At 44.2% G+C, this 16,123-nt stretch overlaps 1 long non-coding RNA gene across 1 annotated transcript in view; it reads left to right on the top strand.

The window, feature by feature from the left end:
• LOC117056846 overlaps window positions 1-16,123 on the top strand; it is a 48,821-nt gene that overhangs the window by 8,279 nt on the left and 24,419 nt on the right. The window lies entirely within an intron of this gene.

Here is a 16,123-nt window from a genome sequence, read left to right as displayed (position 1 = left end):
GTACATTCAAATATGTTACCATATTCAAATATATCTGTAAGTAATTTGACATAGTACAAAGGATAGAAATCCACCTGTTCCTTTGTTTTGACTTTTTACGACTGCTTGGCCTATTAATGCTATATTTTATTTTACTTATCTATCTGTCTGTCTGTCTGTCTGTCTATCTATCTATCTATCTATCTATCTATCATCTCCACCCCACCTTTCTTCATATTAAAGACTCAGTGCAACAGGATAGAACACCCCACCCCACCCCCAACTGTACAATATTATCAAGCCAAACAATGCAGAATCAAGCCAATCCTATAGGTCATTACTGCAGTAGACCGCTTCTAGTTGTGTGTGTATGTGGTTTTGTGTGTGTATGAGTGAATGTTATCGGGTTGTATTCAAATTAGGAGAGTGTTCTGTCAGATTTCTCCTTGGTGCGATGAAACGTTCTCCCTTTCTCTCTCTCTCCCCTGCCCCCTGTGCTCCCTAAATATCTTCTGGGTTCCCCCCCCCCCAATGCTCCAGTGGAGGATGGCATGGGGTACACATGGGGGAAAAGGGGGAAGATCCCTTTGTGCTCGTACAAGAATTTAGTCGAATGCCACCCAGATTACCTATATGTGCATAAGTGTTAAAAGGCGTAATATACATTTGTTTCTCCCAAAGAGGATCAATTTGGACATTCCCCTGATGCCAAGGGGTAATCCATACTGTTTATTCTTACTTCTGCTTTCCATGTAGCAATGTATGGACAACACAGGAACCCCACGCCCATTTCAGAAGTAGTCCCCAAATAGCACTCACTTGAATACATGCCAGTAGTCTAAGGAGGGGCAGGGAAATCATTTTAAAAATGCAGAAATATTTTTTTTCCTTTTAGCATATGTGTGTGTGTGTGTGTGTGTGTGTGTGTGTATGCCACATCCCGAAAACTTCGTAACTGGAGGTGCCCCTCTGCACCAGCATGGTGCGATTGAGCGCTTCTGTGCATGCGCAAGCTACAAAAGCCGGAAGTATACACTTCTGGGTTTCCTGCGTTCGCAACCTGAAGTTTACGTATCCAGAGAGATACCAGTAAGCAGATCTACAACTCTCTCTCTCTCTCTCTCTCTCTCTCTCTCTCTCTCTCTCTCTCTTGTGTGTGTGTGTAGAGGGAAATGTGAGTGTGCATGTACAGGTATTAGGCATGGCTACTTTCTCCATTCTCTTAAAAGAGAATTTTTCATTTGACCATAAGCATTTGGCAGGTGCAATCTGAAACAATGCTCTGGCAATTTTGTAATTTCTGCTGCAAAGCCAAAAAAAAAAAAAAAAAAGTAAACAGTGCATGAGTTAAAAATAGGTTCTTTTAAATGCCGCCTTGTGCAAATATACATTTTGGAGGCAGACTTGCAGTTTAGGAGGGCAGGGGTGGGGCTGAAGGGGCATTGTGCCCCCCCCCCGATTTTCAGAGCATATGCAAATAATCTTTTGGAGAGCTTGCTTTTCTGGTTAGCTCTCTGCCCTGACTTGCCAGCTTCATAAACCTTGGTTTATGAAGCCAGGAATGAGCATTTAGAACAATTCACTGAATGAATATTGTTTTAAACAATTACGGTAAATATGCCCATGTCCTAAATATTTACGCCACAGTCATGTATCCTTTTGGATTTTAACTTCAGTTTGTGGGCACCAGGGAGGACTCTGTGGGCACATATGCACTCTCGACCACCCCTGTTTTATGGGCATTGGGCCTGTGGGAGCGTCTCTGCTCAAGTTTTTTGGCTGAGAGAGGTGGCATCTGTCCAGCCCCCACAGTACCTTCCGGGACCAAAGCGAGAGTGCTCTCTCCCTCCTACTGCCTCAAAGCTGCTGTAGGGGGCTTTCCTAATCTCATGCTGTCAGCTGATGGTGACAGCACACATGAACAATTTTGGGTCAGAGTACTATAGAAATGTGCCTAACATTGAGTCAGATCATTGGTCCATCATGTATTCCCTACACCAGGCATGTCCAACAGGTAGATCGTGAGCTACTGGTAGATCACTGGGCGTCTGTGGTAGATCACTGGTAGATCATTGGCTCCTCCCAAAGAAGTTGAACAACTGTGGCCCCCCCTAAAAAAAGCTCAACAACTTTGACCCCTGAACCCCAAAAGGGGGTAGATCACTGCCAGTTTTTAACTCTGTGAGTAGATTGCAGTCTCTTGGGAGTTGGCCATCCCTGCCCTACACTGTCCAGCAATTATTCTTTTGGGTTTAAATGGGGTATCTGTAGCCTTATCTGGAGATGTTGAGGACTGAGCCTGGCAGCTTCAGGGTGCAATGCAGATTCTCTGCTGCTGAGCTATGACCCTTTCTGAATTTGCAGTCCTCACCAATTTGCAGGGTGAGGTGCATCAGGTTCTAAATGAAGATAATTTTGTATTGCATGGGGACGTTTGCCCAGATGTCTGTGGGGACCCCCTCTGGCACACCCTCTCTTCCAGATTGAGTGCCCCACATGTCCACAACACAAGCACACACTTCATATTAACAGGGAAATGATGATATCCTTAACCTTAAGGCTAGTGGGATGGGAGAACCTGTGGCCTTCCAAATGTTGTTGAGCTCCAACTCGTATCGGCCCTGCCAAATATGGCCAACGATAAGGAAGGATGGGATTTGTGGTTCAGTTTAGATGTCTTTAAAAGAAGTGTGTGAAACTCAGCAAGTTAAAGGATCACCTACACAGGGCCAAATCGACTTTCTGTGCAAGAAATAGGATGCAGGCCATGACAGATTTTTAAAGGAAGTTTTTGTTTTAAAAAACAAAATAAAAATTCCCTATCATTGCATCATACGGTTACATCCTGATCAGGCAAAAGAAGCAGGCTTCCTTGTGCAGATCAATATTTTAGATTCTCTTTCTCCCACACTTGCAGTTGGTGTAGACAGTGCCGTTTGATGTAGTGTTTGAAGACATTTCTGTATTCAGACCCACCTATCCTCTTGTCAAGGTTTTGAGAAAGCTCTTAATTTCATTGTGAGATTCTGGTTCCTGAGTGACCTGATAAGGCCTGCATGTCCGGGAGACATTGTGGCTGTTTAGCTCTATATTAATAGCAATGGTTCCCTGATACCTTCTGCATTTTGGACACGGTAGAGGAATTTCACATTTGCACCACAGGAAGTTATTGGTGTGCTCACATCTATTTGCTTGCCTCTTGTCATCTTCATTTAAAAGCCTACTCTTCTTGGATGTGTATAGTTGACCGTTTAATGATTAAGAACATAAGTTAGACCCTGCTGGGTCAGTCCAGTGGCCCATCTAGTTGTTTATACTTTTCTCTCAGTGGTCATCCAGAGGCCTGTAGGAAACCCTCAAGCAGGGTCTGAACACCACAGCATTCTCCTCCCCTATGGTTTCCAAATGTGAGGTACAGCATAACTATTTGTCATTGATAGCCTTCTCCTCAAGAACTGGTCTAATCCTCTTTTGAAGCTCCTGTAGGAACAAGTTCCATAGTTTAACTATGCACTGCATGAGGAGGTAAAGGTAAAGGTAAAGGGACCACTGACCATTAGGTCCAGTCGTGGACGACTCTGGGGTTGCAGCGCTCATCTTGCTTTACTGGCTGAGGGAGCCGGTGTACAGCTTCTGGGTCATGTGGCCAGCATGATTAAGCCACTTCTGGCGAACCAGAGCAGCGCACGGAAATGCCGTTTACCTTCCCGCCTGAAGCAGTACCTATTTATCTACTTGCACTTTGATGTGCTTTCGAACTGCTAGGTTGGCAGGAGCAGGGACTAATCAACAGGAGCTCACCTCGTTGCGGGGATTTGAACCGCCGACCTTCTGATCGGCAGGCCCTAGGCTCTGTGGTTTAACCCACAGCGCCACCTGCACAAAGAGGTACTTTCTTTTATCTGTCCAGAATCTTCCAACTTCATTGGATGTGCACAAGTTCTAGTCTCATGAGAGAGGGAGAAATCTTTTCTCTATCCACTTCTTCCATGCCATGTATAATCTTATAAATATCTATCATGTTCCATCTCACTTGCCTTTTCTCTATACTAAAATGCTCCAAATGTAACGTCCTCAGAGGGGAGTCACTGGATGATTTCGATTACTCTTTTCTGAACATTTCCCAACTCCTGTTATCCCTTTTGAGGTGAGGGTTGTGGAAAGAAGGGCTGCCTCTATGATTTTGAGCCTCTTGCTTAGGACCTGACCTTTACACCTAAACAGAGAATCTGGCCACCTCTGATGAAATCCCTTTTGGACACTGACCGATTCCCTAACTGAAGCCATGACATAGAATCTTTGTTTTGGGACATCCATTGCTAGTCCTATGCAGTGCAGGCCTATCAAAGTTGATTTACATGGCTAACTTAGATTCACTTCAGTAGGCCTACTCTTGAGTGGAACTTGGTTGGATGCAACCCATGATGTCTAATGGAGAGAAGCTGGGATCTCCCCTCCCCCGCATGCACTTCTGGCATATGACAGACAAATAAACAAAACTTTAATAATAAACATGCATGCCTTTGCTAAAGGTAGTACAGTGGTACCTTGGTTCTTGAACGCAATCTGTTCCAGAAGTCCGTTCGACTTCCGAAACATTCAGAAACCAAGATGCGGCTTCTGATTGGCTGTAGGAACTTCCTGCACTCAAGTGGAAGCTGTGTTGGACATTCAGCTTCCGAAAAACATTTGAAAATTGGAACACTTACTTCTGAGTTTGCGGAATTTGGGAGCCAATTTGTTCGTCAGCTAAGCCGTTCAAGAACCAAGGTTCCACTGTATCCCCAAACCTTACCTAGGGTTTAAATGCATTTAAACATGTGCCACATATAGTCTTAACTAGAGTTGGCAGTATTGGGAAGCTGGAAATTGGTAATGGAAGCTTTCAGGATTTAATTTTACCCTTATGGGAATCTTTACAAAGTCATCTGTATTTGTGATGGTGGGCTCCATAAATCTCATTTGTCTGTCTCCCTTCCCTTCTTCGTCTGTCTGTCTTACCACGTTCTATCCATCTCTGCCCTTCCATCTGTTTCTTGAGATGTGCCTTGGACTGAAAAAGCATGTTAACAGTGTTCATGGGTGGTAGCGGGTGGGTGGGAATTTGTCTGGCTGGTATCATAAATGTGCCAATGGGGGAGGCACTGGGTCAGAAGCCAGAAGTGACCAGATGGTGTTCCAGCTTTTCCAAATCCTTGTCTTGGGGCTCCTCCCCTCTTGAAAATGGTCAAACTCCTCGCTGCTATGAGTCTTCATGATCCTACCTAATCTCTCTTGGATTGGATAGAAATATGCCCTTCCAAGCAGAAACCGACGCAGCCTCCCTTGTGTCCATGATCTGAATATGAAGGCTCAGATCTCTAAGCCATGGAAGGGATTGTGGATGCAAATTCAGTACTTGCATCCTAGCGCTGGAAAATTGGAAATGCAATTTTACTGGAGAGCCAGTATACATGTAATGAAGAGAGACGGGAAAATGCAGGTTCATAGCTGGGTGGGGATTCGATTCCAACCGGGCGGCTGTGGGACTGCAGATTCTCAGCCTAATTTATTTATTTATGCATATTTAGATAATTTATATTACTGCCCTTTGCACAGGCCACAGGATGGTTTGGAATAATAACCTACCTCACAGGGCTAATGTAAGGACAAAATGTGTGTGTGTGTGGGGGGGACACACACCCCTGTATACTGCTCTGAGCTTCTGGAGTGCGGGTGGATGCAGAGATACAGACAGGGAAAGTGCTATTGATGATGGCTGCTAACCTTGATAGCTTGATCTGCCTCCACAATTGGTAGCAGCAACACTTCTGAATGCCAGTTGCTGGAAACCACAGGACAGGTGAGTGTTCTTGTGCTCCAATCCTGCTTGCTGTTTTCCCACACACATTTGGTCAGCCACAGTGAGAGCATCATGCTGACCCTAGATGGGCCATTGATCTGACCCGGCAGGACTCTCCTTATGATCTTATGAAAACTGCACAGATGTAAAAATTCATTGTAACCCCGCCTTGGGATTGAAATAGAAGGCAGGAGAATGTTTTGTGAATTTTGCGAAAGCGAAAGTAGCATTTCCAGAAAGGGAACTGTGTTAAGTCTGCTACAGCAGCGAGTGAAACAATGGAAGAGGCACCTAAAAGCTGTAAGGACTGTATCTGATTAAGTCCTATTCACAGTAGATGCATTGAAATTAATGAATCCAAGTGAGCAATGTCTAAGTTCAGTAGGTCTACTCTACGTAGGACTAGTGTTTGGTACCACCCTAATATGTTTATTATGCCATAAGCTTTCATGGACTAGAGTCCACGTCAGATGCATGAAACGTTATTCTAAGTTGACAGATATGCACACACGCATGCACACACAGTGGAAGAAAGGAAGTAAGCATTGAGACTAGAGGAAATTGAAATGAAAATGCGATACTTTTTGCACGTGTATATTGAGTTTTTCCTTGTAAAACCTGTCCAAAGGACCTGGATATCTAGGTGAGCTTGTGGCAAAATTCAAATCCACCAATGCAAATAAAGAACTTGATTTCCTAACGGTTTTGCATTGTGTGGTTTGCACTGGTCAGTTTCTCTCTGCTCTTTCCATGTAAGTTGGTTTCAGTTCTACAGGGTAGTGGAACTGCTGTCCTGTCCTGCTTTTAAGGCTGTGAATGTGATCCTAGCTAACAATTACTTGGGAGTAACTCCCACTGAACTCATCATGACTTACTTCTGAGTAGATGTGTACAGGACTGCATAGTAAGAGTGCGATCTGGGCATGAACTCTCTGAAGGGCCTTGGGCAAGCCACAAACTGCAAAACATTTCACGCCTATGACCTCAGTCACCTTTGCAACAATCCTGTGAGGTATGCCAGTATTATCCCCACATACACTTGTGTGCTTGCATGTGCTGAGTGATTAGGGACTCTCTAAGGCCACCAAATGAGTCTTATGGCCAAGTTGACCTTTTGAATTGGTCTGGCTTGTACTGTTACTTGCTATATGCTATTTTAGACTCCTTGGGTTAAAAGAATCTGGAATTCCTTCTGCCCAACAGCTCATAGGTGCTGTGTGTGTGTGCTGAGTATGTTTAAAAAAGCAGCATTTCATACTGTAGTACATAAAGTAAAGAGCATCCATTGATGAATGGTCTAAATATGCATGTCTAAGTATATCACCACTAGTAGACATGGTGCTTTTGACAGCGACATATTGAGATCAGGCAGGCACCTTCATGGTACTCTTTTCAGCGTTTTCCGCAAAAAAAAAAAAACAAAACATTTTTGTTTAGACGAGCCTACCCAAATATGTGTGTTTTAATGTGTTTTCAGTGTATTGTTGATTTAAACTTTTTGAATGTTTTAAATTGCTGTAAATTATTTTATTGATAATTTAATTGTTTTGTAAACCCCTTTGATGTTTTATTTAAAAAGCAGGCGTATACCATATTTTTCTGTGTATAAGACGCCCCCACGTATAACACGACCCCTATTTTTTGAGCCCCAAATTAAGAAAAAAAATATATATTTAATTGCAGCATTCCATGTATAAGATGACCCCCAATTTTAAACTTTAAAGAAGGGGGGGGGGAATATAGTCTTATACACGGGAAAATACAGTAAATTGTATTAAACAAATAAATAGGCAATTTCCGTGGAGCTCGCACTCTGAAACAGCCTTCACCAACCTGGTGGCCTCCAGATTTGTTGGACTACAATTCCTATAAGCTGACACATGTAGTCCAACACATCTGGAAGGTACCAGGGTGGACTGGGAAGTCTTAGGGCAACAAAGGATGGATGGGAGTAAGTGTCCTTTTTAATATATAGATACAATTTCAGCTTTGTTTCTGTTTGGATGAAGACTGTTATACACAGGGCTGCGATGTGAGAAGGGGGCAACTCTATAAAATAAGGGTGTCTGGCTACCCTAGGCCAGGACTTACCGTGGCTTTGTCTGCCTGGCTAAGAAGGTGAAAGTGAACCAAATTGGACAATGTTCTGCTCTCGCTCAGAGGTGGGGGCACGACTCTGGCTCCCTGCCAACTACAGCTTTTGCAGCCTTTTGTTATCTGATGTTTCCAGCGCATGCCTGGCAATCCATTATTTAGGATTTAGGTTACGAGGTGTGTGTGTGTGTTTTGGTGTGTGCGCGTTTCTTTGTTCCGTTTTTAAAGGAGGAAGGTTTTCGCTGTGGAATTATGTGGATTTTCTCGGGGTGCTCCGGTGCACGCCCAGGGACACACGCTGTGGCTCTCCATGCATGTGACGAGGGTAAAATGAGAGGTCCGAGCATGAAAGATTAGGCACACATCTAAGGACCTGCTTGGGAAAGGTGCCAAGAAGCAAATGATCAAAGAGGAACATGTTCATCCTGCACTAGAATTTGCTGGACGGCCAGATCTGTTGCAATTTATTTCCTTTCTTTCTCTCCCTCCCTCTGCATTTGTGTAGGTCCTTGATTGCATTGCCAGCTAAGGGAAGGCTTGAAGTCTGACCTGGTGTAATAAGGAAGCTGGCATAGACAAAGGAAAAACCAGGGGAGGGGGTTACTACAGCTCACGGCTTGTAGTAGTTGAGTGAACCCACAACGATGGAACAAGTTGGGATTTGTCTAGCTCAGAAGTGGGGGACTTGTCTTCTGCAATGTTGTTGGGCTTCAACATCCATCTTCATCCCTGACCATTAACTACATTTAGTGTTGTTTGTTTGTTTGTTTGTTGTTAAAAGACAGGTTAAAAAAAAGTACAGTATCACAATACAAATATTTAAAATGCCCTAAATTAAACTTTACACTTATGGTTGAGAGGCAACCTTTTGTTGAATTTTGAACAGTCAGGCTTGATCATTTAACTGTTTTGCTATAATGTAAATTCTTGGACCAATTAATTGGAATTAATTTAGAGTTAGAAAAGAATGGAAACACACACAGAGATTTATATTTTTATCATATTTACTTTTTGTAATTTTCTATGTATGACTTGGTATATGAGGTGATAAAGTACTATATATTTTATAATTATAATATGTATATATAATTTGTGTGTGTTTTTTAAAAGATAATAGGAAATTTTGGTAGTGTGCAACTTTAATCAAGTGGTGAATTCATTCAAAACAGGTGATGTTGAACTAATCCTTCGTTAAAAATTGGGGAGCAGCCTTGTGGCCCAAATTGGGAGGCCTGACAGGCCTAATTAAGCCCAGTAGATGGAGGTTTCCAACCACTGGCTACTTTGTCCTCATCATGAGAAGGGCCATAGTTCAATTGCAGATTTAATATCCTGGGCTCAATCCCTGGTGTTTCCAGGTAGGGATGAGAACCCCAGCCTGGACCTCTAGATTGCCAAATTGTATAATCCTGACATAGATGGACCAATGGTCAGACTCAATTTAAGGCAACTTTCTATGTCCCCATGAATTGAAGAATTGCCCTGGTGAAGATGAATCCCTCTCTAGTGTAGCATTCAGTTATTAACAGGGGTTAACCAGGTGCTTCTAAGTGCTTTGCAACCAGAGCATGAAGGTGATAGTCTTTCCTGGTAGCTGGTACTCTGAGGTATACTGCCTCTTAATATGGGGGCTTAACTATCATGGCCAGTACAATTGCTAGACCTCTGCCCTCCATAAATTTGCTTAATCCTCCCCCTTTTTAAAAAAAGCCACCCTGTAATAGTGGCAGTGAGTCCCATATGTTTCTTGTATCTATTGATTTGTATATCCTGCCCTTCTAGTTTCCATGCACCACTCAGAGCAGCATTGTGCATCATGCACACTTTTTGCCATGACTCCAGAGTCCAGCAGCAGTCAAGACTCGAAGTCAGAGGTTGCAGATATTCTAGCTCAGGAACCAAGCCAGATGTAGGGCATGCGGCTGATGCCGAGGAACATGAGCTGCCAGAACAAGCTCTTGTATCTGTAGGGCCAGAGCCTGGACCCTTACAGACACTTTCCTCTGAACCTGAGGAAGCAAATGCCTCATCCCCCCAGGACCTCACCAGTGCAGTGGTGCAGGTGAGAGACTTGGAAACAGAGGAGGAGCTCTTATCTTCAAGCCAGAGGGCTGGCCCTTTAAGAACCTAGAGTTAGTCACAAGGGAGCTGAATCTGAGAGGGTTGATCCAAGGGGAGGAACTTTAAAAGGCTCAATCTGCTCTGGCCTTTGTGGAGAAAGTTGTTCACTTGGAGCTATCCATGGTCCTGCAACTTTTGACCAGCCCTGTCTTCTTTTTTGTAGGACCTGGCAGCAAATCAGATCAGAGCATATTTATGCATTAAATGCAGGAATGCTGCCTTTTATCTCTCCTGAACCTTAATGCAAGACTTTCTTGACCCCAAGAGAGAAGGAACTCTCTCTTTCTCTCCATTCATTCTCTCTCTGTGGTGTTTGTAACTTGAAAGCCGTTAGACTGAGAGTGAGCAGGAGAGTAAACCATGACCCTAGACTAGGAGATTTGGCCAAAGGTTGTCATCCTAAATGCACTTTCAGGGGTCTAAACGGCATTTTGCTCGGATGTACCGCTGTGCTTCTGAGTAAACCTGTTTGGGCGTTTGTTTGTGTTGCGTTTCCATTTATGAACAGCTTCCTACGAAATGTATTGAAGTGATTTAACAATAAAAACACAAACAATATGTGCATTTGCCCACACCGATTTCATATATAAAAACAACTTAAAGACCATTAAAGACACAGACTAGGATAATAAAAAAAATCTCCACTTTAAAAAGCTTGTTGGAAAAGGAAAGTCTTCAAAAGATGGCAGAGGCGGTGCCCCATCTCATATGTAATGGGACGGAGTTCTAAAGGCAGGTGCCGCCACACTAAAAGCCTGAATCCTACATCATACAGAACGGACCTCCTGATGAGATGGTAGCTGTAGGAGGTCCTCTCCTTCAGATCACAGTGATTGGCTGGGTATATAGGTTGTGAGATGATCATTTAGATACCCTGTTCCTAAGCTAAACAGGGCTTTATAAAGCAGTGCCAGCACTTTGAAGGTAGCTCAGTAGCTAATTTGCAGCCAGTGTCAAGTTACCATAAGGCAGGAGTTGGGTAGGGAACCTTTTTCAGCTGGAGGGCATCATCCTGTTTTGAGCAACCTTCCCGGGGCCACGTGCCAGTGTTTGGTGCGGCCAGAGGGGAAAGCGGCAGGAGCAATGAATCAAATTATCACTTTTGTACAATGGGCCACTTTTCATATGCTCTCACATCACCCTCTCTATACTTCCAGGCAAGCAAAGTGTGTGATCAGTGTTCAGGGACACATTCCAGCCAGGCAAAAGCACTCAAGTAGGCTGTAAACCAGAGGCAGTGAGGCTTGTGGCCTGGGCAGAGGGGGTGTGGCTAGGGAGGGTTCTAAGGGCCAAATAGAGAGGCCTGGAGGGCCACATTCAACCTCTGAGCCAGAGATTCCCCACCCCTGCCATAAGTGATGTAAAATAACTACTCTGCATTTTAATTGTTGTTCATGGGCACCGGATTGTAGATCAAAGGTAAAGGTTAAAGATCGATTAAAGGTAAAGATTAAAGGTAAAGGTAAATTGTAGATTAAAGGTAAAGGTAAAGGGACCCCTGACAGTTAAGTCCAGTCGCAGACGACTCTGGGGTTGCGGCACTCATCTCGCTTTAATGGCCGAGGGAGCCGGCGTTTGTCCGCAGACAGCTTCTGGGTCATGTGGCCAGCATGACTAATCCACTTCTGGTGAACCAGAGCAGTGTACGGAAACGCCGTTTACCTTCCTGCTGAAGCAGTACCTATTTATCTACTTGCACTTTGATGTGCTTTCAAACTGCTAGGTTGGCAGGAGCAGGGACTGAGCAATAGGAGCTCACCCCGTCATGGGGATTCGAACCGCCGACCTTCTGATCGGCAAGCCCTAGGGCTCTGAGCATGGCTGTTCAGCAGTGATGAGGAACGGACGGTGCATGGACAATGACAGTAACGAACTGCCAGAAATGTGCATGACCGCCACATTTATGCTCTCTGGATTCTCCCCTCTTTCCCCATTACTCAAAGAGGATTTTAGCTTGCAGTTTCTAAGACCTCCCCTTCTCTTGCTGCTGGCCATGTATTATTCTGCCACAAACTGAGAGGGGAATTCTGTGTGCAGGTTTCTAGAAGTGTCAGAAATGATCAATAGTCAAATGCAAAGATGGTGGTGAGCAGTTAAGGGAAAGCCAGTGAACTGATGGCTGGAAGGCATGCGAGGCCGGCCCGTGAGGCCTGTCAGTGATAATTCCTGGAGGGGGCAGAGGGGTTGCTGGTGGATCAGAATTGCCTGCATTCCAGCCCTAAGGCAAAGTCCAGACGATGGCCACATAACAGGCCTGGGTAAAAGTCAGAAGCTATATCTCCCTGCTTGACTCATTCTGCCTGGAGGAGAGGAGCATTGGAAGCTGCCTTATGCAAGATTGGGCTTCTACTTGTCTGTCTAGCATGGTAGTACATAAGAAGAGAATTGTTGGATCAGGCCAACGTGTAGGGTAGCATCCTGTTCTCACAATGGCCAACCAGATGCCCACGGGGACCTGAGTGCCATACTTGTGATTCCCAGCAACTGGTATTCAGAGACATACTTCCCCTGACAGCGAAGGGAGAACATAGGCATCATTAACTAAGAGCTACTTGTGGCCTTATCCTCTGTGAATTTGATTGCAAGAACCATCAGTCCTTGATCTCTGGCAGAGGTGTGTTCATGTCGCCTGCTCCCTCACCTTTTAAGAAAAAAAACAAAACTTGAGATGACAGGGGATTGAACCTGGGACCTTCTGCATGCAAAGCATGCCCTCTACCTTTGAGCTGTGGTCTCGAGTAGGAACTGAGGTCTCTGGAGCTACCCCAGAATACAATATCCTTGAAACACAGAGGCCCCATCTGCACTATGCATCTAAAGCAGTAACATACCTCTTTAAGCAGTCCTTGTTCTCCCTCCTGCTCCACTCCTGGGTTTGTTTCTTAAGGGTGCTGAAAGCTTTTTAGGAGATGCCTCATAGGGCTGCAATTCCAAAAGTATTAAAAAAATAATAATTGGTGGTTTAAGTCAGGGAATTGTAGCTCTGGGCAGGGAATAGGGGTCTCTTAAGCACTTGCAACACCCTGAACAAACTACAGTTCCTAGGATTCTTTGGTGAGAAACCTTGATTGTTTAAAGTTGTATGCCTTAAATGTAAAGTGAAGATGGGGCCAGAATCCCTTAAACCACAAATAATTGCTCAAAAAGTTTTATTTTTGCAGAGTTTAATCTTCCCCCCGACCCCAAATCAGGTTTATGATCTAAACTGGCCCTTGTCTGGTCAGCACCTGGATGGATGACCATCCATGAAAGCATCACATGGTGGGTGTGATCCTTGAGTTCTATGATGGAAGCAGGGACGTGGGTGGCGCTGTGGTCTAAACCACTGAGCCTCACCGATCAGAAGGTCGGCGGTTCGAATCTCTACGATGGGGTGAGCTCCCGCTGCTCTGTCCCAGCTCCTGCCACCTAGCAGTTCAAAAGCACTCCAGTGCAAGTAGATAAATAGGTACCATTGTAGTGGGAAGGTAAATGGCGTTTCCATGAGCTCTGGTTTCCGTTGCACCACAAGCGGTTTAGCCATGCTGGCCACATGACCTGGAAAGCTGTTTGTGGACAAACACTGGCTCCCTCGGCCTGAAAGCGAGATGAGCACTGCAACCCCATAGTCTCCTTTGACTGGACTTAACCATCCAGGGGTCTTTTACCTTTACCTTAAAAAAACCCCAGTTCCTAGCATTATTTGGAGGAATCCATGGCTGTTAAGGTGATATAACTGTTCTTGAAGTGAAAGGTGTTGGTTGTTGTGCCCAGATGAGTTATGCCTTAACACAGATGAGTTATGCCGTAACAATTGAGAGATTCTGAACATGCTGCCTTGTTTGAAAAACACAAGACACATCGCCGGATCACAGAAATGCTAGTAAACAAAAAAAAGTAGATCACGCAAGCTGGAAGTCGGCCAATTCCTGTTGCAGCTTATCTATAAAGGAAGCCTCTTATGAAAGAATTAACCATTTATCTGCTCTGAGACAGGCAGAATTGCAACAAACTTGAAGATGAAGAAAGAGATTATTTCGTTCTCATTCTGTCTACTTAGTCTTTTTTGTCTGGTGACTAGATAATGCTGGAATCTCCTGCAAGAAAAGCCGGGAGAGAAGTAGCAGTAGATTAAATACTCATTTATTATTTCTGTGCTACTACAACTTGGACTGGGTGCTCAATAATGGTGGATGTAATCCTTATATTATTTGCGTGAATGTCTAATTAGATTAGACAGGCTTTGTAAATATAGTAAATATAGTTTTGCAGCGTACGGATGCAAAGCGGAGATGCCCTCCCATGCATTTACACTTGGGCACGTTTATACAGTAGGATGTGTATGCTGGCATGTCTATCATCATTTTCAGTTGCACCCATTTCACACCTCCCTTTTGTTGACATGTTCTTTGCCTCCCCCCCCTCCAAATTGACTAAATCAGATGACAGTAGATTTTATTTATTTTAAATAGTGTGCTGTGCTGGAGTAGGAGGAAATCTAGTCACATAGAGTCTTACACAGAGCATAAACTATGGAACTCCCTGCCACAGGAGGCAGTGATGACCACCAACTTGGATGGCTTTAGAAGAGGATTGGACAGATTCATGGAGGACAAGGCTCTCGGTGGCTGCTAGCCATAATGGCTATGTTCTGCCTCTATATTAGGAGGAAGCAATGCTTCCGAATACCAGTTGCTGGAAGCCACAGGAGGGGAGAGTGCTCTCGTGCCTGGGTCCTGCTTGCTGGTTCCCCACAGGCATTGCAAACCAGGTCCCATGTTTGATATGGGTACAAGTATTTGCATTGGGGTGGATATGTTCTTTGGCATTTGAAACCCACCTGGGTACATCCCAGTCCTGCCTTTGAATTCATCACATTTGGTAGCGTTTTGCCCGTTGCAATTAACTCAAGCATGTTAATTGAGTGAGGTATCTATACGCTGAATTGTCTTCCCGGATTTACATTTGCACACTCTAAATCCATATACTCCCATCCCGACTGGCTTGAGTTGTAGTCCAATACACAACAATAATGTGCACAGGTATTGTGAGTTAGGTTTGCTCTCAAATTCTTCGTTCAGCAATGAATCTTTGCAGTCCTTTTTGTAACCATCTTGTGCACGGCAGAAAGAAACAGCCACGGTTCTTAATGCATTGAATAGTTCCAGGGGATTTTTTTCAGTGGGAACTCACCGGGACTGACTTCCGGCACCTCTCAGGTAGGTGCTACTGCCTTTATTAGAGAACAAGGAGGGAGTTCATGGTGAGTTCTGGCACCTCTTTTTCTAGAAAAATAGCACTAAATAATTCCATACAAACAAACAAATGGCCGAAGACATTAGCAAAATCAAAACCTTGCAGACAACCTTATGGTGGAAATAGATGATTAAAAAGTTCCTGTCCACCGAAGTTGTTATAAATAAATAAATAAATAAATAAATAAATAAATAAATAAATAAATCCTTGAAAAGATTAGCTTCTTTTGTATCCTGGAACACCCACTTTAATATTCCAATGCCATCAATGTGTGCCTCCCAATCACACCTCCCCCCCCCCAAACACTCAGAAAAAATATTTGGGATTTCAAAATCTGGCATACACCAGAGGCATTGTGAGATCCACTTTGCAAGAACTTAACCTGTCCGAAACAGGTACAATTAGCAACAAGAACATCCCTGCTGGTTCAATTCGAAAGTCCATCTTCTCTGGCGTCCTGGTCTCATGGCGTCCAACAGAATCCCCGCAGAAGCCTGAAAGCAGGAACTGAGTGCACCAGCACTCTCCTCTTGGATAGTGGAAATAGAAGGTGGCCGTTGTGGCTATAGCAGCCGTGGAGAACAGCTACTTGTCTCTCGTTGTAGGTGACAACTGACTCCACGACAGCTCTCTAAGGAAACAGGGCATCCACATAGTCGGACAGAGGATGGTAGTAATGATGGGCTCCAATTCGACAAACGGAGCACTACGATGCCCTCATACAGATCCAGCCAGATGGGTGGGGTATAAATCAATCAATCAATCAATCAATCAATCAATCAATATAACAATAATTCCATCTCCAAGAGGCTTGGCTGGAGAGCTTCCTGGTGAACCCGGGCCTTAAAACAA

Source organism: Lacerta agilis, chromosome 13 (genome assembly GCF_009819535.1).
Source record: "Lacerta agilis isolate rLacAgi1 chromosome 13, rLacAgi1.pri, whole genome shotgun sequence".
In the NCBI taxonomy this organism is placed as follows: domain Eukaryota; kingdom Metazoa; phylum Chordata; class Lepidosauria; order Squamata; family Lacertidae; genus Lacerta; species Lacerta agilis.
This window is presented reverse-complemented; position numbering and strand designations above follow the sequence as displayed.